At 41.1% G+C, this 23,839-nt stretch overlaps 1 protein-coding gene and 1 long non-coding RNA gene across 2 annotated transcripts in view; one reads left to right on the top strand and one right to left on the bottom strand.

The window, feature by feature from the left end:
• Window positions 1-23,839, top strand: part of PRUNE2 (prune homolog 2 (Drosophila)) — a 253,604-nt gene that overhangs the window by 81,580 nt on the left and 148,185 nt on the right. The window lies entirely within an intron of this gene.
• On the bottom strand, window positions 263-22,571 carry LOC105542507. Its single transcript, XR_001006477.1, has 3 exons — window positions 22,454-22,571; window positions 3,918-4,096; window positions 263-3,690 (listed from the first exon to the last, which is right to left on the bottom strand). It is a non-coding gene; the product is annotated as an uncharacterized LOC105542507 (long non-coding RNA).

Genomic DNA, 23,839 nt, shown 5'->3' on the forward strand with positions numbered 1-23,839 from the left:
GCAGTGGGAGGCGGGATTGGAGGGGACTGTCTAGTGACCATGAGAGCATCATGGAGGCCATTGCCATTGACAGGCCAGGTTGAAGCTGCTGCAGGACTAGAGCAAAGGGGTGCCTTTGGCTATGGAGACAAAGGGATGAGCATGTGCAATGTGTGCAATTTTCTACCTTAAGAAAAAATAAATTAGTAAGTGGGAAAGTGAAATACTGTATGTAGAAAAAGGCTAACAAACATGGCAAATGATCACTCTTTAAAAAATTTTACTTTACGTTCTGGGATACATGCGCAGAATGTGTAGGTTTGTTCCATAGGTATACATGTACCATGGTGGTTTGCAGCACCTGTAAACCCATCATCTAGGTTTTAAGTCCCACATGCATTAGGTATTTGTCCTAATGCTCTCCCTCCCCTTTTTCGCCACCCCATCACTTTTTTTAAAAGTCAGCAATAAAAATAAATTGAAACCAAATCAAATAAATTGACACTATAGAGAACAAAATAATAAGTATAACAATGTAATATAGTAGTAAAAGAAAGTAATAATAATAAAGAGAATAAAAGCCACTTTGGTGATAAAAGAGTAAGAAAAGTTGTAACAAAGAATCAAAGTTGATATAGTATGCCAAGACACTGTAAGAAAAAGTAATTTAGAATGACAGATTTTGAAAAAGCTTAATTTTCAGCAAGTTTAAAAAATTGATAGGGCAGATAAAAAGCGTGAGTTCCTAATTCGAATTCTCAAGTGTAGCAAATTCTGTGGGTCTTTGTTAGAAAGGGGAGGTGCAGAGGACCCTGAAGGCAGGGGGCATCTCAGGTCTTGATCCTGACAATCACGAAGGCCCGGGAGTGGTCCCCTCCACCCATGAGGCGTAATCAGTCATCCTTCTGGCTTCAGTAATCTTGCATGCATGTACCACAAGGAGCCACTGGGTTTCTCATTTGCATGGCTACATTGGGGACCATGCTGTTAAGTGCAATCAGCAATATAGGGAGAGGAACAAGGAGGTGAAAGAAAGAGAAGATAATGAGTTTGATTTTGAACCTTTTGAGCTTTAAATATCTAATGTTCATCAAAGGCAATATAGCCCATAGGCAGCATCTATTGGAAATTAATAAAAATAAGGGTCTAGGCATTCAGGTTAGTGGTGCGGATGGAAGAAAAGACTTGAGAGCCGTTGAAATTCTTGTGGGGAAGTTGAAAGCAACACAGCGGAGAGAGGATTGGTAAAAGATAAAAGTCGTGGAAGCAAAGGCTAGAAGCTAATATGTGTCAAGAGGAGAGCCAGAGATGGCCAGAAGCTAGTATCTGTCATAGGATAATTCAACTCATGACACTGGTTTCCTTGATTTAAGGATCTCACATATGCTGAGGTCCTTGTGTTTGGTCCTGCTGTTGGTTGTGGCTCACAGAGATGGGGACGATGACAGCTCAAAGTACTTTGTATCCTGTTCCTTTTGACCAATGTGAGCTTAAATCTAATGTTTCTTTGAATCCCTAATGTTGATATCACATAGAGTTCTTTTATTCTCTCCCATGAGCATCAGTTAAAAGATAACATTATTTATTGGACTATCCATGAGCAAAGAGTCACAGAAGTTCAGAGACATTAGTGGAAACACCTGAGCTGACTGAATCCTCTCCAAACTGGTAAATGATTCCTAAAAGATGAGGAAATTCAAATTCTGGCTTCTGCTGAGAATTGAATATTTCCCAAACCGCCTGATGCACAGCCCCAGCTGAGACCTAATGCAAGTATTTTGCTTAAGAGAACCCACAAATGCGAGGTGCTTCTAACAATATATGTCAAGCAGTGTGTAGCTGATGGTAGGAGTTAGATTTATGCATATTGTGGTTGTCCATTTCCAGCTGCTTTTGTGAAGTCAAACTTTTTTTATGTTAACAGATCACATTATTATCACATTTACTGGAGAATAATGAGATATGGTGGTGATACATCATTGGCAGCTCATAGCGCCATTTGAAAACATGCTTGTTTTTAAGTCTGAAATAATGGGTCAAAGAGAGAGAGGCACACTCTGCACACACACACACACACGCACACACACACACACACAAACACACAGCTCTTAACAACTGGTCTTGAGTAGCTGTTTGTAAATGCTTTATTGCCAGGAGTGAACCCTAAAGTGGCTCACAAGAGTGCCCTATTTCTTCCAATTAACTACAAGGACAAACACATCTCAAAGTTGAGATAAGTGACCAGTACGATTTGCCAAAATTCTGAAGAGCACTCACCATGAAATGGATAAGGGTTACCTTTGGGGATTTGCACCGCATGGATTCCATGAAAAGTTTGTTGGATATTGTGAGAGATAGAGAAATAAAGTGTGTTGTATAGGATACTATGAGGTTCCCTGCCTTTGCTTCACACCCCATGCTTACAAACGTGCCCCATAAACATTCCCTCTGTGGATCTTGCATTTCATATATGTATCTAAACTCTTATAGTCAAATTACACTTTTAGTATTTGCTGTCTGGTGTGATGATGAATCTTATATGTGTCCCTTCTTTGCATGAAGTAAGATAGTCAACTTCTTCAAAACTTTACATCATTCTAGATTTAAGAGACAAGGAAGAGTTTCTCAGGCAGAAGGAATAATGTATGCCTGACATGTTCAAGGAATTACAAGTTAGATTTTGTTTAGGTGCGTGGGAGGGGATGATGGTGATGACAGATAAGGCTGGAGGGATGGAGAGAGGCTGTGGCCATATAGAGCCTCAGTATAAGGCTATTTGAACTTTATACTGGAAAAAAAATCAAAGGGGAGGGATAAAGGACTCAGTCATCTTTGCACTGGAAAACAGAATATGTAATTAAAGTCCCACAGCTGCATGTAACATCGAATTCTTCCAGGTTAAAAAAAAAAAGTTTAATCTTGTGATATTAATGGAATGACATTTTGAGGTCTGGAGAATGGGCACAAAAGTGGGAAATGAATTTCAATATGGGAAAGACACTGAGGATGATGTTGATTAGCTAATTCACTCCGTAATCATCATGCTGTGTGTTAGTAAGTATAACCCTGGAAAGGTCTTGAGACTCTTCCCAGCCTGTTCACCCATCCCCTGGGCCAGAACACTCCTTAGGAAAACCAGTCAGCTAAATATTGGGCAGCAACATGAAGGGTCTTTGAACAAAATGGGAAACGTTATTCTGCAGTGCAGAAAGGTCACAGTACAGACCTGGGAACTAATATTAAAAATGAATGTGACTGGATATATGGAGAATGGTGGACCCAGAAGGAACCTTAGATACCAGATATTACAACAGCTTTATTTGAGGGTTAGGAATGTGAAGTGATTTGGTTATGAACGCACAGCTTAGGCAGCAGGGCCAGAATCCTGACCCTCTGCTCTGTGGTTATCTCCTCCCCAGCTTGGCTGCCTCATGTCATCACAGTATTCCATTTGGTTTGTTGCATGTCTTGTGAAGCCCTCAAGATTTTCTCATCAGTTTTCCTCTCTCATTGGTAATGCTCACTTAGTGACTTCATTTCAAATCCTTAATCCCGCTCAAATAAATAGCCACAACAGGATCTGTTTTCCTGCCCATCCTTTAAGGAGCGCATGAATTCATTTTCTAATGTCCTTCCCTCACAAGGGGGACCAGGCACAGGGCGAGGCTCATGGATGACCCAAGATGGCGGCCGGGCATTTCTCCCAGAGATCTGAAAGTGGAGGACAAATATGGAGGGACGGAGATGAGCCGGGGTAGAAAATCCAGACTCCGTGAGGATAAATCCAAGTGAGCCGCTCAGACAATACGAGGCAAGAGATAGAAAATGGGTAGTGGATTCTGGGAGGCCAGTGAGTAGGAAAGATAGAAATGAGTAGAGGAACTTAAGGTCATCAAAAATTTCTGAGTAGAAAATTGGGTGCTTTGTAAAGCACTTACCTCTGTGCTTTCTTTTGTGCTTCCTGTGCGTGTGGATATTTAAAGGGGCTGGAAATGTGCAAAAACATGTCACTACTGAGACATTGCATTGTCATCTTGCTGTTTCTAGTGATGTTAATTATCTCCATTTCAGCAGATGTGTGGCCTCAGATGGTAAAGTTAGCAGCCTCTTTTCTCACCTGGAAATACATACGACCATTTGAGGTGACAAATGACAAGGTGTCAGCATACCCTGAACTTGAGTTGAGAGCTATACACAATATGATAGGTTTCCGAGCATCACAAACACCCTCTCTGTTTCTTCACTGGGCACTAAATGTTAATACTTATTTCACTGGGCTGTTGGCAGGAACAAATGAAGCAATCTGCATAAAGTCACTAGTGCAGTGCCTGGCACATGCCATTCTCTTGAGTTCCCCTCTACACATCCCTCAGGTCATATGACTTCTTGGGGCACAGTGGCTCACACCTGTAATCCCAGCACTTTGGGAGGTCAAGGAGGGCGGGTCACCTGAGGTCAGGAGTTTGAGACCAGCCTGGCCAACATGGTGAAACCCTATCTCTACTAAAAATACAAAAATTAACGTGGTGTGGTGGCATGTGCCTGTAGTCCCAGCTACTTAGGAGGCTGAGGCAGGAGAATTGCTTGAACATGGGAGGTTGCAGTGAGGCATGATCGTGTCATTGCACTCCAGCCTGGGCGACAGAGTGAAACTCTGATTCCAAAAAAAAAAGAAAAAACAAGAAAGGTATAGTCAGATACAACTAATGTTAATGAAGTGTCTACTTCGCGATTCAGTGCCTCTCTGTTTAATCACCACAATACCTATGTGGACTGTTTCTGGCACTTTAAAAGAAACGTAAGGAAAATGACAGGTAACATGGGAGGGGCTAGAAGAGATCCTAAAGTCGTCTAGTTCATAGACATCAATCTAAGACCCAGAACATTTGCAGAGGGTACACAGCTAGGGAATAGCACGTATATGGTTAAAGGCCAGCACTTCTGGCTTCTGGTCTACTCTTCGTTCTACCATGTAACTCATCCCTGCCATTGATATGTCTGTAGTTTTTGCTGCACTGACTACTCAGAAATAGTGCTGTCGATGATGATCCAGCCCTGTGTCACTGAGGAGACTCGCAGTGGACTAGCTCTTCACTTATTGGTCTTGGTGTTGGTTGAGACACTAAGTGTAAGTGTAAGTGTTCCTTAGGGCATAAAGCAGTAGTATCCAAGAAAATACCTCCAAAGCTTTACTGCTTAAAACTCCAAAATTTTATTTTTATTAAAAAAGTATTTATATAGAACTTAACACACGGCTGGTACCCTTTGAAGGATTTTACGAAAATCAACTCATTTAATTTTTAGAAGAACTCTATAAAGGAGATGCTGTAGTTGTCTTCATGTTTCAGATAAACAAAGTGTGGCACAGAGAGAATAAGAACTTTCCCAAGTTTGCAAAAATATGAAGAAGCAGAATCTGGCCCTAGAGTTCATGGTCTTAACTACTCCACTGACTTGCCTCTCAGGAATTATCAAAACTGCTGACTCTTTCTCCCCAGAAAGCACATTCTTTCATGCATTCTTTCCCTTTCTGGAAGTTGTGTCACTTTTCTTCCAAGTGGCCTATGGTCCATTTAGGCTTTCCTAATGCTTTCTTTTTTTTTTTTTTTTTTTTTTTTTTTCCGAATCTCGCCCAGGCTGGAACGCACTGGCGCTGCAAGCTCCACCTCCCGGGCTCACGCCATTCTCCTGCTTCAGCCTCCTGAGTAGCTGGGACTATAGGCCCCGACCACCACGCCCGGCTAAGTTTTTGTATTTTTAGTAGAGACGGGGTTTCACCATGTTGGCCAGGATGGTCTCGATCTCCTGACATCGTGATCCTCCCGCCTCGGCCTCCCAAAGTGCTGGGATTACAGGTGTGAGCCACCGTGCCCAGGCAGGCTTTCCCAGTGCTTTCTATGTCTCTGATTATCTTGCCTACCTGTATTCTGACTCTAACATCTCCATTCATTTTGCTGTACACTTCGGTTATAGGAAATTATAGTCCAGTAGAATGAAAGGTGAAATACCAAGACATTCACCATTAACTCATTCACCAACACTATATGCTATGTGCTAGGTACGAGGGATATAAGGAACTAAAATACACACAGTTCTTATCCTCTTGGAGCTTTCAGTTTAGTCAGGAAGCGAGACATTAAACAAGTAATCATACATATAATTGTAGATTTCAAACTAATTTAAGTACTAGGAAGAAAATTATTGGATGCTGTTTTGAGAAAATGTATATAACCTACTTTACATTAGATAAGGAGGTGTGTAAGGCCTCCAAAGAAAGTGATTTTTAAGTTTATAAATCAAGTGTATACAGTATAGGCCAGGAAAGGACTAGGGGTAAGAGCATTCAAGGCAAAGGGAACAGCAGTGCAAAGACTCTGAAGTGGTATATAGATCGGCACATTCAGGAAACTGAAAGAAAATTCATTAGAAACTGCATGTGTCATAGTGAGTGTAGGGGAGGGGGTGGCATGGCCGGAGAGGTGGTGGAATCAGATCCTGCAAGCCTTCCCAGGCCAGAGTGAACACTTCAGACTTTATTTTATATTCAAGGGAAGCTACTGGAGGATTATAAAAAGGATAGGGATGTGGCAAAGAATTAATGGAAAGCAGGTGACAATAGGAATAAAGAGATGGGTTAGAGGCTGCCTTCACAGACCATGGGAGAGGTGACCACGGTTTGAAGTAGGATGGGGGCAGTCAAAATGTAGTAGAAAAAATCAAGATATATTTGTATATATATTTAATATATATAATTTATTCAAGTTATAACCAATAGGATGTGTTGATAGACTGGCTCTGGGGATTAGGGAGGAAAAAATGTCCTGGATTATTCTCAGGTATGTAGCATAAAAACTTGGTGGATATCATAGACCACTTTCTGAGATGGGAAACACGCGGCGTGAGGGTTGCAGGCACACCCTAGCTTGCAGCGTAGCCTGTGTGGTCCTGGGCATCTCCCAATATCGTGGAGGAGCTGGCTCCTCTTTGGTTCTCAGTAGCTGTCTTTGTGGCAAACGCCTCCCCACATCTGAAAAAACAAACAAAAAAAAAAAAGAAAGAAAAAGAAAAACCCCTCTTGCTGCTTGGTTTTAAATGAATCTAGGATACAGGTAGCCAGACTAATGGTGTCTCAACTTGTCTTCCAGTTTAGGATTTTAATTCTTGGTATTTTTCACTTCTCTCTGGAAATCTGTTCAACTCTGATGTTGAGGGAGTGCACAGCTGCTTCATTATTAGTTTACTGATAAATAAATATAGAAAATATAATTGGGTCATGTAGCTATCGCTAACCAGTTTTTTAAAATATGTATTTCTTGGATCTTACATAGGCCTGAAAGTTTAGTTGCACTACTTTAGGAATCTCTTTTTATGCATTTGTTCAATTAAAAGCTAACAAAGACAAATCCTTAAGAAAATACCATTATTTTTCCTACATATGAAATCAAGGGTCCTTGTCTGAAGATGAATTTTACTAGTTACGAGAATCTTCCTATTTTTCTAGCTTAGTCCCTGTCATTTCCTGTAATAGACTTGTATTTTACCAGCAGCTCTCACATGATTTCTTTGTGAAAAATATTTCTCTGTATAGAAGAAAGTTTATCATTTGGAATGTTAAATGCAATTATATTGACATATGGTGATAATGGGATAAAGCATACGGGTTAAAGGTTGCAGGAACCATGGCTTGGCAATTAGCGATGTAAATGAAACATTCATTATCCATCATGCTGAGAAGTTGATGAACTGTACAGTAAATCTGAGCCCACAGTCAGGACTGAGATAAGTCATTTCAGACAATACAGTGGAGTATTTATGAGCACCAGGAACAATGTTTCAGATTCCTGTCATGAAGGTTTCTTTACCTATTTAGTTGAATAAAGACCTTATAAAGTCCAAACCACAATGCTGTCCTTCCACAGGAATAAATATGAGATTCTAAAACTTTCTTTTCAGATGAAGCATTCTGAGAGTTAAAGTGGCTAGACGTTGACAATCACCATTTTTCATAAGTGCATCCCATAAGAAAGATGTACTGTAGATTGTTTGTCTTGAAGAAGACCTGTGATATATTTCAAAATTCAAAATTGGCTTTGGAAGGAAACTGTAAATTTACAGATCTTTGTCTTTCCCCACAAAGAACCTTAATCTCACAGGTTGGATTATGTGGGACTCACTGCTATTTTTCAATTCTCCTTTAAATGACTAAGGAGCATTCAGATACTTCCAAAAAAAAAAAAAAAGTCTAAGCTTTTCACTTTGTCCATTGCCCATTTAATTATCTTCTGCATATTTTAAAGCATTTCCTGTGAACATAAGTATTGCCCATCCAGAAAATTTGAATCTATGTTGATTTTATATTTAATGAAATCTGTTCTTCTCGAGTTCTTTATTTAATCACATAAAATAGTATCTTCAAAGGTGAAATTTAAAAAATCACTGGAGAAATGTTAAAACTTCATTTATTTAAGATAACTAGTGATACAGCTAGCAAACGCAAGAAGCTAACTGGAATGGAAATGCTCAGTGGTGCTCAGCCATTACCCAGGAACAGAGATTCCTTTGTTAACAGTTCAATTTGTTGAGGCACAAGTGAGGATAAATTGGGCCCTGACAAAACTATGAAATTGAATGATAATCATAATAACATCTGACATGTATTAAATTTCATGTTATGCCATTTCTGTTCCGCCAAATGTACTAATATGGGCATTGTTCTAGGCACATGAAATAAATCATCTCAATTCATCCTTCTAATAACCCAATGAAGTAGATCATACTATATCCCACTTTATGGATGGGGAACCTGAGGCTCAGAGGTGAGAAATGATCGTCCAATCATCCACGTTCACACAACTAGTAAACAACTGGGCTAAACTTCAGCTCCAGCTCCGTGCAATTCCTCATTGAACCTCTTTGTTATTGAGTTTGCTCCGACTGATCTCCTATGTCTCTGGCCATCCCATCGTTTCAGTAGTGCCCCAGTTTGAAAGTCCACTTCATCAGGCATCCAGTGCCTTCCAGCCTTTAATTGTCTCCTATCAAACTGGAAACAATTAGGCTGAGAAAATCATCCATGCCAGTGAATTAATTTATGGAATGCATTGTCCTGTATCTTTCTATGAGGGTGAAAGGCTGTATTTCTGCCATAAGAGAATGCTGGCTGTCTCTAGAAGAGCTGAGGGAAAGGTTGGATGAGGTCCACACCCAGCTCTTACAATGGCCTGCAGCGGTCTTCCTCAGCCTTGACTCGCCTAGGAAACTTGCAAACATCAGATTCCCAAGTCTACCTCCAGAGATTCTGATTTAATCACTCTAGGCTGGGACCCAGTTTCTTAGAATAATTCTAATGTGCAGCCAAGGTTGGGAATCCCTGGATGGAAGTACATGATTTGGTCCCCTCTGACCTCACCTACTATTTATTATCCCTCCACCTCCCACTGATATAGACATACTGTCTTTCTTGCTTTTCCTAGAACACAACAAGCATGCTTTTGCCTCAGGGACTTTGTACCTGCTGTCCCCTCTCTGACTAGAAAACAGTTTCCCTAGATTCCTGCATAGTTGGCTCCCTGAACTTATTTCAATTCTCTGCTGAAATGTCATGTAAATGGTGGTATCTTCCCTGACCATCTTATTTAAAATAATACTTCCCTTTCCCCTAATATTCTCTATCCACCTTATTCTGCTTGAGTTTTCTGCACTGACCCATCAACCATTGACATATAACATATCTACTTGTTTATATATGTATTCCGTTTCACCAGCATTGAAATGTGACTTTCACGAGGGTAGGGATTTTTGTCTGTTTTATTTAATGCTGTATCCCCAAGAATGTCTTGCATAGATCGGAACTAAGAAATATTTATTGAATTGAATAAATGAATACATTTGGGAAGGAGCAAAGGAGTCCTTGCCCCTGAAATTCATTTCTTCAGTCAGCCAGCAAACTGTATGGAGTGACATCTATGTGCTGAGCTCAGAGCTCTGCGCCTGGGATAGCATTTTACAGAGCATGGCTGGCCAGTGCTCCTGCTTACTTTGATTTTCTGCCTTCCTGCCATTCCTGTGCTTATTATATTCTTTCTCAGAAGACTTTTTCCCCACTGTTGAGAACAGGGCAGTCTGAAAAACCTCCCTACTAAAACTGAGGCTGGCACCCCTCTCCTACTTCATTGTGGAATCCTGGAATGGTCTTTCTTACCCTTTGTCCCTAGCAGTCCCACATGCTTTGGGTCATTGCATTTCTTCCCTTCTCTGCCCGCCCCCGCTTCTCTCCTTCAAACAACATCATCTCTCAGCAGTATACAACCTCAGGGGCTATGGGGCAGGGGAGAAAGAAGGGCCCAGGAGGAAGCTACCTTGGTGGCAGTGGTGCAGCGGCAGATGTGGGAACCCAACCCAAGAGGAACAGTTTAGGAGTGTCGAGAATCTCCACTGAGTGGAAGAAAGGTCCAGGCCCTGTGTGTATGTGTGTGTGTGTGTGTGTGTGTGTGTGTGTGTGTGTTTTGGTAATGAGAAAGAAACTCAAGAGAAAGCTTCATATATCTTCAAACATACAAAAAAAACCCAAAAAACAAAAAAACTGCTGGCTGGATGCAGTGGCTCATGCCTTTTAATCCCAGCACTTTGGGAGGCCGAGGTGGGAGGATCATTTGAGGTTAGGAGTTTGAGATCAGCCTGGCCAACATGGTGAAACCCCATCTCTACTAAAACTAGAAATACTAGCTAGGAGTAGTGGTGGGCACCTGTAATCCTAGCTACTTAGGAGGCTGAAGCAGGAGAATCGCTTGAACCTGGGAGGCGGAGGTTGCAGTGAGCCGAGATTGTGCCACTGCACTCCAGCCTGGGCAACAGAGTGAGATTCGTCTCTAAAACAAAACAAAACAAAACAAAAACAAACAAAGAAAATGTGGTGTATATGTATACCATGGTATACTACTCAGCTTTTGCAGCAATGTAGATGGAACTGGAGGTCATTATCCTAAGTGAAATAACTCAAAAATGGAAAGTCAGATACCACATGGTCTCACTTATAAGTGGGAGCTAAACAGTGTGTACACGTGGACACAGAGAGTGCAGTAATAACATCGGGGAGTCCAAAAGGTGGGAAGGCGGGAGGGTGGTAAGAAATGAAAAATTACCCACTGGGCACAATGTCTACTATTCGGGTGATGGCTACACTAAAAGCTCAGACTTCACCACTACTCAGTATCCATGTAACAAAACTGCACTTGTACACCCTAAAATCTACAAAACTTTTAAAAATTTCATTTGTGCTTACTGTCTTTACTGAAATATTAAATATTTACTGATGAGTTGATTACTTTGTGCACGTGAGATTGTCTTTTGTAGTTATAAGGAAGGGATGCTTAGAAGTAGTATCAGTGTTCTTTCTTATTCCTATCCCTTCCAAATCTCATACCAGAAAATGCTGGAATTTTTTGGAAGGAAATAGAGAAGAGTGAAATTAGGTTTAGGGATGGTAGTCATAGGAGGATGGGAGTAATGGAAGTTATAGAAGTGGTGGTACTTGATGTTGGTCCAAGCTAAAGGCTGGAGAAGGATGTGTTAGAAATGGTCCTGCATCGCCGTCATGAAGGCCGGGTGAGCAATCCTTGTGGTTTTTCTGGGAGAGGTAAGGCCCAAGAGAATTTACCTGAAATGGGATGATATACAACCCAGTTTCACACCAAAGAAAATTTGAGGAGTTCTAGGGCAAATGTAAAGAGATAACATTCCTTGCATGCCTGAAGAGAAGACATAAGGGCAGAGTGAGAAAATGATTTTAAAAATGACAAAATAGGCTGGGCAGAGTAGCTCACACCTGTAATCCCAACACTTTGGGAGGCTGAGGCAGGCAGATTGCTCGAGCTGAGAAGTTTGTGACCAGCCAGGGCAACATAGTGAGACCCCATTTCTACAAAAAAACCCACAAAAATTAGCTGGGCATGGTAGTGCATACCTGTAGTCCCAGCTACTCTGGAGGCTGAGGTGAGAGGATCACTTGAGCCTGGAAGGTCAAGGCTGCAGTGAACTGTGGTCGTGCAACTGCACTCCAGGCTGGGAGACAGCGTGAGACCCTATCTCAAAAAAAAAAAAAAAAAAAAAGACAAAGTACAGAATGGTCCTCTGAGAATATTGCTCCTCTTGGTCATTGCAAAGAGATGCATTCTAACTGGATGTTTTCATTTACACTCCCAAATTCTAAGACTCTTGTTTCCCCTCCAGTGTTTCACACAGATGGTTAGTGAACAAGTCCTTCCCCTGACCAAATAAACTTGATTTTCTGTCTAGTCCTATTCAGTTCAGGTTAGCAAGTAACAGGGAAAATTTTTTTTCTTCTTTGGGACTTGAAGTATGGTGTTTTATAATTCACTGAATGATTACAGTGTGCCCATAACTTTATGTAAATTATTTTTGTTTCTCATAACTCATCAGTGTAGTAGATATTAGTGTTCCCATTACATAGATGAGGAAATAGAAGCTCAGCAACAAAAAGTAATCCATAGCTGGTAACAGAATTTGAACTCAGCTTTTTCTGTCTCTAAAAATCTACAACCTCTTCGCTACTCAGAGGTGCTGAAGCTCCCCTGTTTCCTCCATTTTTAACTTTCTTCAAATCATTATTTTGTTCCAGTTTAAAGAATTGGGTCTGGCGCAGTGGCTCATGCTTATAATCCCAGCACTTTGGGAGGCCGAGGTGGGTGGATCACCTGAGGTCAGGAGTTTGAGACCAGCCTGACCAATATGGTGAAACCCCATCTCTACTAAAAGCACAAAAATTAGCTGGGCATGGTGACATGCACCTGTAATCCCAGCTACTTGGGAGGCTGAGGCTGGAGAATTGCTTGAACCCAGGAGGTGGAGGTTGCAGTGAGCCAAGATTGTGCCTTTGCACTCCAGCCTGAGCGAGGAGTGAGACTCCATCTCAAAAAAAAAAAAAAAGGAATTGAACTGGAGGCCAGGAATGATGGCTCATGCCTCTAATCCCAGCACTTTGGGAGGCCAGAGCAGGTGGATTGCTTGAGCTCAGGAGTTCAAGACCAGCCTGGGCAACATGGTGAAACCCCGTCTTTACAAAAAATTAACTGAGCATGGTGGTGCACACCTGTAGTCCCAAACAACTCAGGGGGGTCAGGTGGGAGGATCGCTTGAGCTTAGGAGGTTGAGGATGCAGTGAGCTATGGTTGTGCCACTGCACGCCAGCCTGGGGGACAGAGTGAGACCCTGTCTCAAAAAAATATTTTTTTTAATTAAAAAATAAAAAAGAGTCAAACCTATTCTTTTCCCTCTACTCTGCCCAAATTTCCAAGTAGATAATCTAACTGTTATTTGAAATGACCCAATTAAATTTAAAAATACCTGTCCTTTCCTAGCCCTGACGACTTAAAATAGATCTACTGTCTTCTAAGAGTCATTTTGTTTAGTTTTCACCTGCTTCTTCTATTTATAAAGGAGTATCATTTCTCTACCTGCTTTATTCCATCAATTACTTTCCACCTTTTTTTCTGTGGGGTTATTTTTACCAAAATTAATTAACACATGGGGTCTCCTAGGTTAAGTTTCCTTGTTGAATTCCCTTTACCAGTTGAAACATAGGAACAGGGAAAAAAATATTCTTACATTACTGCACCTACATAAGATGTACTTGGCCAGGTGTAGTGGCTCACGCCTGTAACCCCAGCACTTTGAGAGGCCGACAGGCGGATCACCTGAGGTCAGGAGTTCGAGACCAGCCTGGCCAACATAACAAAACCACTCCTCTACCAAAAGTACAAAAATTAGCCTGGCGAGGTCGCGAGCATCTGTAGTCCCAGCTACTCGGGAGGCTGAGGCAGGAGAATCGCTTGAACCTGGGAGATGGAGGTTGCAGTGAGTCAAGACTGTGCCACTGCAGTCCAGTCTGGGCAAGAAGAGTGAGACTCTGTCTTAAAAAAAAGAAAAAAAAAAAAAAAGATGTACTAGTGTGTATGTGATGTGACTGCAAGATGAATGTATTACAATTAGGAAGCCAGGCAACATGGATGAAGAAAAGATTGTCCGCCATAAATTAAACTTCCTTCCCATTCTTCATTCTGGTATCCTCCCAGGGCTTACAAAAATTTCTATTTCTTCAATGAAAAGGGTTTAGAAGTAACATGGCCTCTTTATTGCATTCCTTCTCCTTCAGTGCACACAGTAATTCAAAGTTTTTCCTTAAGCTGGATGAATCCCAACAACAACAAAAGACCGCTTTGGTGAAGTAAAATTAACTTGGGAAATAAGCATGAACTTAAAGTACTATAAAGTAGGGGAAGTTGGTGGGATCTCAGGTTACAGATTTCAATGTAAGAAATTATATTGTTGATTTGATTTTTGTTTCTTAATACAAACTGTTCCTTTTCCCAGGTGGAAAGATTCTGGAGGAAACATATACTTTTCCTGTTGAAAGAAAAGAGCAAAGAGTGACTTGGTTGGGCTTCCCAACTTCTGTTAAAGCCACTTAATTTTTTGAAATCCATGTGTGACTGTCTATCAGGAATTTACATAGTCAGCCTGGGTACAGTGGCTCATGCCTATTAATTGCAGCACTGTGGGAGGCCAAGATGGGAGGATTGCTTGAAGCCAGGAGTTTGAGACCAGCCTGAGCAACATAGTGAGACCCTGTCTCTACAAAAAATTAAGCAATTAGCTGGATACAGTGGTGTGTGCCTGTAGTCCCAGCTACTTGGGAGGCTGAGGTGGGCGGATTGCTTGAGTCTGGGAGGCCAAGGCTGCAGTGAACTGTGATTGCACCACTGCATTCCAGCCTGGGTGACAAGCAAGACCCTGTCTCTAAATAAACAAATAAATAAATAAAATAATTCACAATGTTCACAAGTTGCAGTTAACCTTCTCCATAGGAGGAGACTTTTGCAAAACTCCAGAGGTTATTTTTGGTTTCCTTTAAGAGTTTGCTTAGAGCTTGGAGCCAGACAGTTCCCAGAGTTTCAAGACTGCGTAGCAAGTGATTGGTTATGCCCCAACCTATGTATTGCTGTGGTTGTGTAGCCCCCAAAATGACTATTGCCACTTTAAAAAAAAATGAGAATAAATATTTTTGACTAAATAATTGTAACTATCGAAGAGTCCATCCCTGAGAAAGCCACTCCATACCAGTAGCTAAGAAGCAGTGATCATTCTGTTATTTCTCTCTGTAGTGGACACTGGTGTCTGCTCAAAAAGTGGTTCATTTCGGTGCCAGGATAGGATAAAAACACAAGCGACACACAAAAAGCCCTTTTCCTTCAGCTTACAGAGGCAGATGGGAGGCTTTCCCAGCTGACACCCTGGTTTAAAGCCAGGAGTGGAATTTCAGAATTCTTGGGTTAAAATGTAGTTTGTGTGGGGCCACATGCTCTGCTCTCTGACCTCGTATGGGCAAATTTGCTGTAATTCGGATTTGTGTTTGGCATCTTCATGAACCCACTGAGTCCCATGCTGTTAGTGTCCTCCTTATCGCAAGGAGAGCATTCCTGCTATCTTTTTGTCAAATAAACCAGAGTGACTTTTCCTTTCTCACTTAGCGTATGGTCTGCAAACCACACCTGAGTGGTTGGTGGCTTTTGTGGGCAGTACATGGAGTATAATGGCCTCTCCCTTCGGGAAATAATTGGAAATAAAACCAGAAAGCAGTAGCCGATTCTTGGGTCTGCTCTTCAGTCAGAATGACATTTAGGTTTGGTTTTTCCTGTTTTCTGGTTTTTGCTGAATTTTTTGAATATTAATTTACTGAATGGGCACAATTGCTTTGATGTGTACAATTTGCAGCCATTCAATACTCTGTTTAATGTTACCCAAACACGTCGATAAAGTAGCGGTTATTACCCTACCACTCCAGGAATCCCTGACTCCTGACCCACCTTAGTCTTCCTCATTGCACCTGCCTTCATGTCACATTGCTGCGGTTTGTGTCTGTCTCCTGGCTAGCAGGTGACTCTCCTTGAGCAGGAACTCTGCTTCATAGCTCTTTCTTCTAGAAGAGTGCCCAGCATATAGTGGGACTTATTAAGTGCATGAAGACATAATTCATATTTGACAGCTTTTGAGGATTCTGTAACTCTGAGTTTATTAGTTTTCATTTTGTTATTGTAGCAGCATTAAAGAAATGCCTAAGTTGATGAAAATTAAAGGATATAGTTTGACCATTTTCTTATACATATTCTTAAGATGCAGAAACATACGTTGGATCACCAGTTATCAAAATTGCAACCTTTCACATGGGAATATAATTTATATGATATTTAAATCATATCTAGTTTCTATGATTATCATTTATATAATATTTCTTTAGAATCATTTCTGTGGCATTTTCTGTTTTGCCAGTCTTTTAGTATCTTTAGAGAATTTTTTGTCAATTTCTCAAGAAGCATATCTACTTTAGCTTGCTATTTATGGTAATTTGTAGCAAAAATTTAATAAGTGATACAGTGTCTCTAGTTATTTATTAGTTTACCAATTACTAATTTTTTGTCAGATTTTTTGAAATTTAATTTTTGGTATCTTCCTTCACAAATTTACTTTTGCATTGATAGTTGAGATACTATCAAAGTTAAGGTACTAATCATACTGACCATTATGAATAGTCATTTCTGGATTTCTCCACTGTCCCTTTGCTATTTGGAATGATTTTGGGCTTCATTTTCTTTATTAGTTTGAGCTGCTCTTGGTTAAAATACAAAATTTAAACTTTAAAGAAAATATCAGTTAAGTTTATTGCAAATTGTTGCAATAAACCTAGAATGCTTTCAACAGTTTTGCAGGATTTTGTTGAGGTTGAACTGTTAGTTTCATTTGGTTTACTTTTAGCTTTAGTTAATTTTAGTTTTGCCATAATATTTCACCAGTTATTTCATAGTCCATTTTAGACGAATGTCAATTTTGTGAAAGGATCACATTTCAGATACTGAGTCCTTTTCAACTTTTGAATCATATATTCACTTGAAAAACCCATTAACATATTTTAAAAATAAGGCAATAGATTGGATTGAAAATGTGTTTTAAAAAAGAAACTTTATCACTTAAAAAACATCCTTGATATTTTAATGCCCAAGGAATTCTCATTCCCAAAAGTGTTTGGTTCGAAGTCCAGAGAAACTAAGAATAAACTTAGATAAAATGATGAGTTGAAACTCAAATAAACACACTCTAATTAAGTTAAAACAAGGGTAAGGGTGAAAATAATCTTCAAAGAATGTTGCCTCAAATGAAGTCAAAAAGTTTTACTATAAATGTTATAGTAAAATTAACAAAAATAAGTTTTTAGTGACTAAAGAATTGTGGTGAATACATTTTTGGTGCATTAACAGTAAAAAAATCGGCAGTGCCCTGATATTCTGGGAGGATACCTGCATTAGGTTATGATGTTAATACATTTTATGTTTTTAATCCTAAAAAATGAACTTCATTGCTCTTGTCTAGTTAGAGTCTTTATAATACATTTTCAGGATTGTGTCCAATTTAATTATTTGAAACATAAACATTTACTTTTTTCATTTTAAAGGGTTTTTGAGAAACCATGACAGAATATTCAGGATAATTTTAATTGCTACCGCTTTTTTGAAAGTAATCTAGAAATGTCGATTTAAGTTTTTGGTTCACGTTCCCTTTTATCCAGCAAGCCTACTTTGATAAGCTCTCCTACAGAAATACTAGCATCAGAATATAACAACATATATTGAAAGTGTTTCACCCCTGTAATCCCAGCACTTTGGGAGGCTGAGGCAGGTGGATCACCTGATGTTGGGAGTTTGAGTCCAGCCTGACCAACCTGGAGAAACCCCGCCTCTACTAAAAATAGAAAATTAGCCGGCTGTGGTGGTGTGTGCCTGTAATCCCAGCTACTTGGGAGGCTGAGGCAGGAGAATCACTTGAACCTGGGAGGCGGAGGTTGTGGTGAGCCGAGATTGCGCCATTGTACTCCAGCCTAGGCAGCAAGAGCAAAACTCTTAACATTTTTCAATTGGAAGCAATGGAAAGCAACCTTAATGTCCATCAATAGAGGAAGGATTGAATCAATTATAGTACGGCCATGCAAAGAAGTGCTACGGAGCTACTGGAAAACAGTTCAGTTATTCTGCATGTACTGACGCTGAGGGATGTCCCTAGTGTATTGAGTTAAAATAATTTTTTTTATCTGCAGAATAGTGTATATAATTTAATCTCACATTTTAAAGGGCAAGAGATGTATACAATCGGAAGAGAAACCAGAGTATAATAATCTCATATTTTAAAAGCAAAGCAATAAAACCCAACCCATATATGAGTTACCATAATGAAAGATTCTAAGAATATCTCTCAAACTGTCAATATTGGTCGAGAAGATCTGCTGAGAGGCCTGGAAGGGGTTGAGTTTTATATCTTTGTCTGACTTGTTAAAACAAGTCATCTATTACTATTGTTATTTAAATTTTTTATAAAGTACAGTGTTTTTGGTAGTAGGAATTATGCAAAGTAAAGACTTATAATTTCTTTTTTTATTTTAATGTAGCATAGAATCCGTACAGAGTCCCCCACCATGCGAATGTCCAATGATTTGTGATTAAATCATAGAAGATTCAAATTACTTGGGTGGTAAGAAATTCAAAGGAAAGTGGTCAGATTAAGGTGAGGTAAACCATAAATTTTTTTCTGAAGTGAGTTTTTAATGAGATGACTTCAACTTTGACAAAATTGTTGGTCATCTAGTCAGCAGGAGTGTGTGTGTGTGTGTGTGTGTATATATATATATAAAAATATAATTTTACAACCCGAAGATAAGAGACCTGGAGAACGTTCTAGATGCAGCTGCAGACAGACTTGAAAGTCATTGACACGGGGCCAGGAGTAGTGGCTCATGCCTGTAATCCCAGCATTTTAGGAGGCCAAGGCCAGAGGATCACTTGAGGTCAGGAGTTTGAGACCAGCCTGGCCAACATGGCAAACCCCCGTCACTACTAAAAATACAAAAATTAACTGGACACGGTGGCACAGGCCTGTAATCTCAGCTACTTGGGAGGCTGAGGTAGGAGAATCACTTGAACCCAGGAGGCAGAGGTTGCAGTGAGCCGAGATCACACCACTGCACTCCAGCCTGGGCGACAGAGCGAGAATCTATGAAAAAAAAAAAAGGAAAATCATTGACATGGAAGTGCTAGTTCAAGGACAAGGTATAGACAAGCTTTCTGCGGAGGGGAATTAGACTTACGTGATCCTCCTCCCCAGGCAGCAGTGCTGGGATGGCCAGGGAGGGTATTGGTGGCACTGGGAGGTGACAGGACTCCCTCTGACCTGCCGCTGTGATGCACGTCTAGCTGGAGAGCAGTTTCCAAATCACTGAAGAAAGAACAGAGAAGATCAGAGAGATGTGAATGTGTAATTATTAATACCTCCAGTCTTTGCTCTTTCACACCCAAAGCGAGGATCTGAGAGGATTAGGAAGCCGGGGAAGAAGAGAGTAGCCACAGTGGGCGGGAAAGGGTAATGCTGAAAACACTGAAAAGGACAGTGTTCGGATAGAAGACAGGAGCTGGTGTGTGCTTCCTGCAGCTGGAGTTTTACACACACCCCTGATAGACATGTGCTGGGCAGGCTGGATTCATGTAAAGACTCACAAGAGATGCACAATATGTATTTAAAAAAATAGGTCAAGAGATGAGCTTTAAGGTGCCTCCTGTTAGGGGAGGAGGAAGAAGAGAAGTCAGCAAAGAAAGTAGGGAAACAACCATGAGAACAGTGTCATGCAGTCACAGAAGCGAAGGTTCTGGAAAATAGTTCTCTTTAAAGAGGTGATCAATGGAGTCGAGGGCAAGTAAGAAGTGGAAAGCAAGGAAAATAAAGAATCTGTGCTTTTTTTTTCTTTTTCTTTTTCTTTTTTTTTTTTTTGTTTGTTTTTGAGACAGAGTTTTGCTTTTTTTGCCCAGGCTGGAGCGCAGTGGCGCAATCTTAGCTCACTGCAACCTCCGCCTGCCTCGACCTTCTGAGTAGCTGGGATTACAGGCATGTGCCGCCATGCCCAGATAATTTTGTATTTTTAGTAGAGATGAGGTTTCACCGTATTGGTCAGGCTGGTCTTGAACTCCCAACCTCAGGTGATCTGCCCACCTCGGCCTCCCAAAATGCTGGGATTGCAGGCGTGAGCCACAGTGCCTGGCCAAAGATTCTGTTTTGAATAGGTCCTTGGTGACTGCCGACAATAGTTTCAGTAGAGGAGAGAGTTTATTAATTTGTTAAACAGATATTTATTCATCACTAAGTATGTTAGAGACACTGTACCAGAATACAGCAGTGAATGAGACAGGCAAGGTTATGATTTCATGAAGCTTAGCTTCTCCTTGTGGGGGAGGTGTGGCAAGGTAGGAGAAGTAGATGATAAGCAATAAATAAGGAAAACGGTCATTTTGCATAGTGATCATGTGTGTGCGTGTGTGTGAGCTGAGAGTGACAGTGGTGGGGTTGGACTGCAGAATAGTACTTTGGAGAGAAAGCCCTCACAGAGAATAGATAGAATATATATATTCTATATAATAAGAAGCCACACATGAAACTCCCTATATAATAAGACTCCCTATATAATAGAAAGCCACACGTGAAAAAATCTGGGGATAGTACATTTCAGGCTGAAGAAATGGCAAATCCTAAGGCCCTAAAGCAGGAGCAAAACTGACAGATTTGAAGATGGCTAGTGTGATTGGACCTCTGTGAGTGGGGGGAAGTGGCACAGGATGAAATGAGGGAGGTATGTAGGGACCAAACCATGGAAGGAAAGCAAGATTCCCAGAAAAAGTGGGTGGGAGAGGCACTCTCCATGAACACGATCCTGTTGTCCAAGAAAGTTAATTTGGCAGAAAGAAATGGAATGTGAATGTTGGTTCAGATGCAGAATCTAGTATGTGTTTTATTTTAAATAAGGGAGGATTAAGCATCCTTAAAGACATAAGAAAAGAGAAAGCTGACTCCTTTTCTTCCAGTGACCATTAGTAACATATTCTGCCACAAGGCACGCAGCCACACACTCAATGCTGTCATTAATCCCACACAGATAGGCTTTGCCTGGGGAGTGAGCATATGGTATCCCCTGAAGCTTTTGGCTTTTCTGCTTGAAGCTAGTTTGTAAAAATCAAAAATGATATCGCACTTACATTGGTATATTTCTAAAGAGTTTTTTTTTTTTTTAGATGGAGTCGTGCTCTGCCACCAGGCTGGAGTGCAGTGGGGCAGTCTCGGCTCACTGCAGCCTCCGCCTCCCGGGTTCATGCGGTTCTCCTGCCTCAGCCTCCCGAGTAGCTGGTACCACAGGTGCCTGCCACCATGCCCCACTATTTTTTTGTATTTTTAGTAGAGACGAGATTTCATCATGTTGGCCAGGATGGTCTCACTCTCTTGACCTCATGACCTGCCTGCCTCGGCGTCCTAAAGGGCTGGGATTACAGGTGTGAGCCGCCGCGCCTGACCTCTAACGAGATATTTCTACAGGTTAGGTCTTCAGTCAAGAATTTTAAAGCTGGATCTTAGTGGTTATCTAGTCTCACTTCTCCATTTCATAGGTAAGGAAACTGAGCCCCAGAAAAGCATTGATTTGGCCAAGTTCAGAAAGCTAAACAGTGATTGTGGGTATATGATTCTGTCTATTAGCTCCTAATCCAAATGTCTTCCTGCTAGATAAGGCTGTGCCTTCTACATTTGAAGACTCAAACCCCATGGATGGATGGAGGGTAGGGCATTCAGAACAGTTGACTACTTCCTTCTCCTTGATATCTATTTCATCTTGGCTTCTATGGCATCATTTTTTCCCAGATGCCCCCCACCTCCTGGAAGCTCCATGTGTTTAACTTCTACATGTTGGAATTCCCAGCTCGGTTCCAGCTCATTGACTTTTCTCCAACTGCATGTCCACTCTAGGTGGTTATATGTTAATGCCCCCGCTAACAAACGTACATCTGCTACTGAACTCAAAACTTCTAAGTTGCCTGCATGATATCTCCATTTAAATATCTAATGGATATCTCAAATTTAACATGTACTAAACAGAACCTTTGACTTTTTCTCTAAATTTGCTCTGTATCATTCTTCTTTCTCGGTATAGTTAGCCAGCAGCATTAAACAAGTGTCTTCTATGTGCCAGGGTCTGTTGTAGACACTGGGGTTACGGTAGTGATGAAACAGACAACAATCTCTGTCATCAAGTATCTTACAATCCAGTGGAGGGAGAAGAACCATGGAAGTCAAGCAAACGGCTTGTTCACTTCAAAAAGGCCTAGTCCCCGCCACCACCTCTCACCTAAACCATTGTAATAACTGATCTCCCTGCTCCTGCTCTTCTGCTGTCCAATCAACATAGCAACCAGAGTAATTTCTATAAAACACAAATATAACACAAATTTTAATTTGGACACCCCTTTCCCCAACTTTAAACCTTCTAGTCACTTCCCGTAGCTCTTTGAATAAAATTCCAAACCCATTCCCATGGCCTACAGACCTCTGTATCATCAGGTCCTTCCCACCACGCAGATCTTCCTGGTGTCCCTTGGCTGCAGCCACACAAATCTCCCCTCTGTTTTTCTGATGCCAGCTTCTCGGCACTTGCTATTTCTTCTGTCTGGAATATTCTGACTTCGGAATATGAAAGGAGCTGGCCACTCCCATGATGCAAGAATGTCAACCCACATACAACCATACCATATCTGGGATTGCCCAGTTTAAACCTTCCTTCTACCTCATCGTGCTCCTTCCCATCACACTATTTTGACACGTTGCTATTAAAAATTATCTTCTTCATTTATTTATTTGTTGTCTGCCTCCATGCACTGAAATGCAGCTCTATGACAGCAGTGACATGTCTGTCTTGTTGGCTCCTGTATCACCGGTGCCTAGAAGAGTGCCAGAAACGCAGGAGTTGTTCAGAAGTATTTGCTCTGTAAATCAGCGAATCAATGAATGCATTGTGAATGAGGTTATTGCTCCTACCCTTGCCCAACAAATAATCTTTTAAACCTAATGAAGTTGAGATCCACAGGTCAATTCTAGAGGTGCTTCTCTAGTGAAGTCTTGTCCAAATACAAGTTCCCATCTTTACTAATATCTTTCAAACAATGTAACTCAATCCAAGTGCTTAGCCTATGGCCACTCATTAAATTTCCTTTCGTCTTTTATTCCTTGACTCATGGGCCCCTCTCACTGTCTAAACACAGAAGAAAGCTCTGTCTTCCCCATGCTTCCCCATGCCGTTTATCCCACTCCCTCTTCCCCGCCACCCCTCTCCTTCTCCATATTGGGCTGTCCAGCACTTCCTATCACCGCCATACCATGCAGCATATTCTCCTCCCCACCTTCTCTTCTGCAGTATCCACCAACATGGCTTTTAATCTCTCAGTCCTCAGAGAGCATGGGAGAGGCAAGGAAGCTAAACAGACAACACCAGAACCTCTCTTGGGGATGGGGGATATGAAACTTCATCTGTTCATTATTTTTGTGTCATCCCAATCCATTGGAGGAAGTGGGCAAGTACACCACTAGTTTCGTGGTTGAAGTGGTATTACGAGTATGTTTCCTCCAGGAGAGTACAGAGTAGTTGCATCTAATTCAGACTTGGGGCGAGCACTCCCAGAATCTCGCCTATGCTTGTTATGGCTCACTTAGATGACTACACTTACTGCAAAGCCTGTTAACACTTAAGCTGCATAGTATACCAGGTACCATACTAAGTCCTTTAAGGTAACTTGTTTAAACCTCACGTAACTCTGTGACACCGGTACTCCTGCTATGATTCCATTTTATGGATGTGGCAACTGAAATTAAGTAACTTGCTCAGGATCTCATGACCAGTAAGTGACTTGACTTCCAGTGCAGGCAGCCTGAACTCCAG

The sequence above is a fragment of the Mandrillus leucophaeus genome, unplaced genomic scaffold, assembly GCF_000951045.1.
Source record: "Mandrillus leucophaeus isolate KB7577 unplaced genomic scaffold, Mleu.le_1.0 Scaffold260, whole genome shotgun sequence".
In the NCBI taxonomy this organism is placed as follows: Eukaryota; Metazoa; Chordata; class Mammalia; order Primates; family Cercopithecidae; genus Mandrillus; species Mandrillus leucophaeus.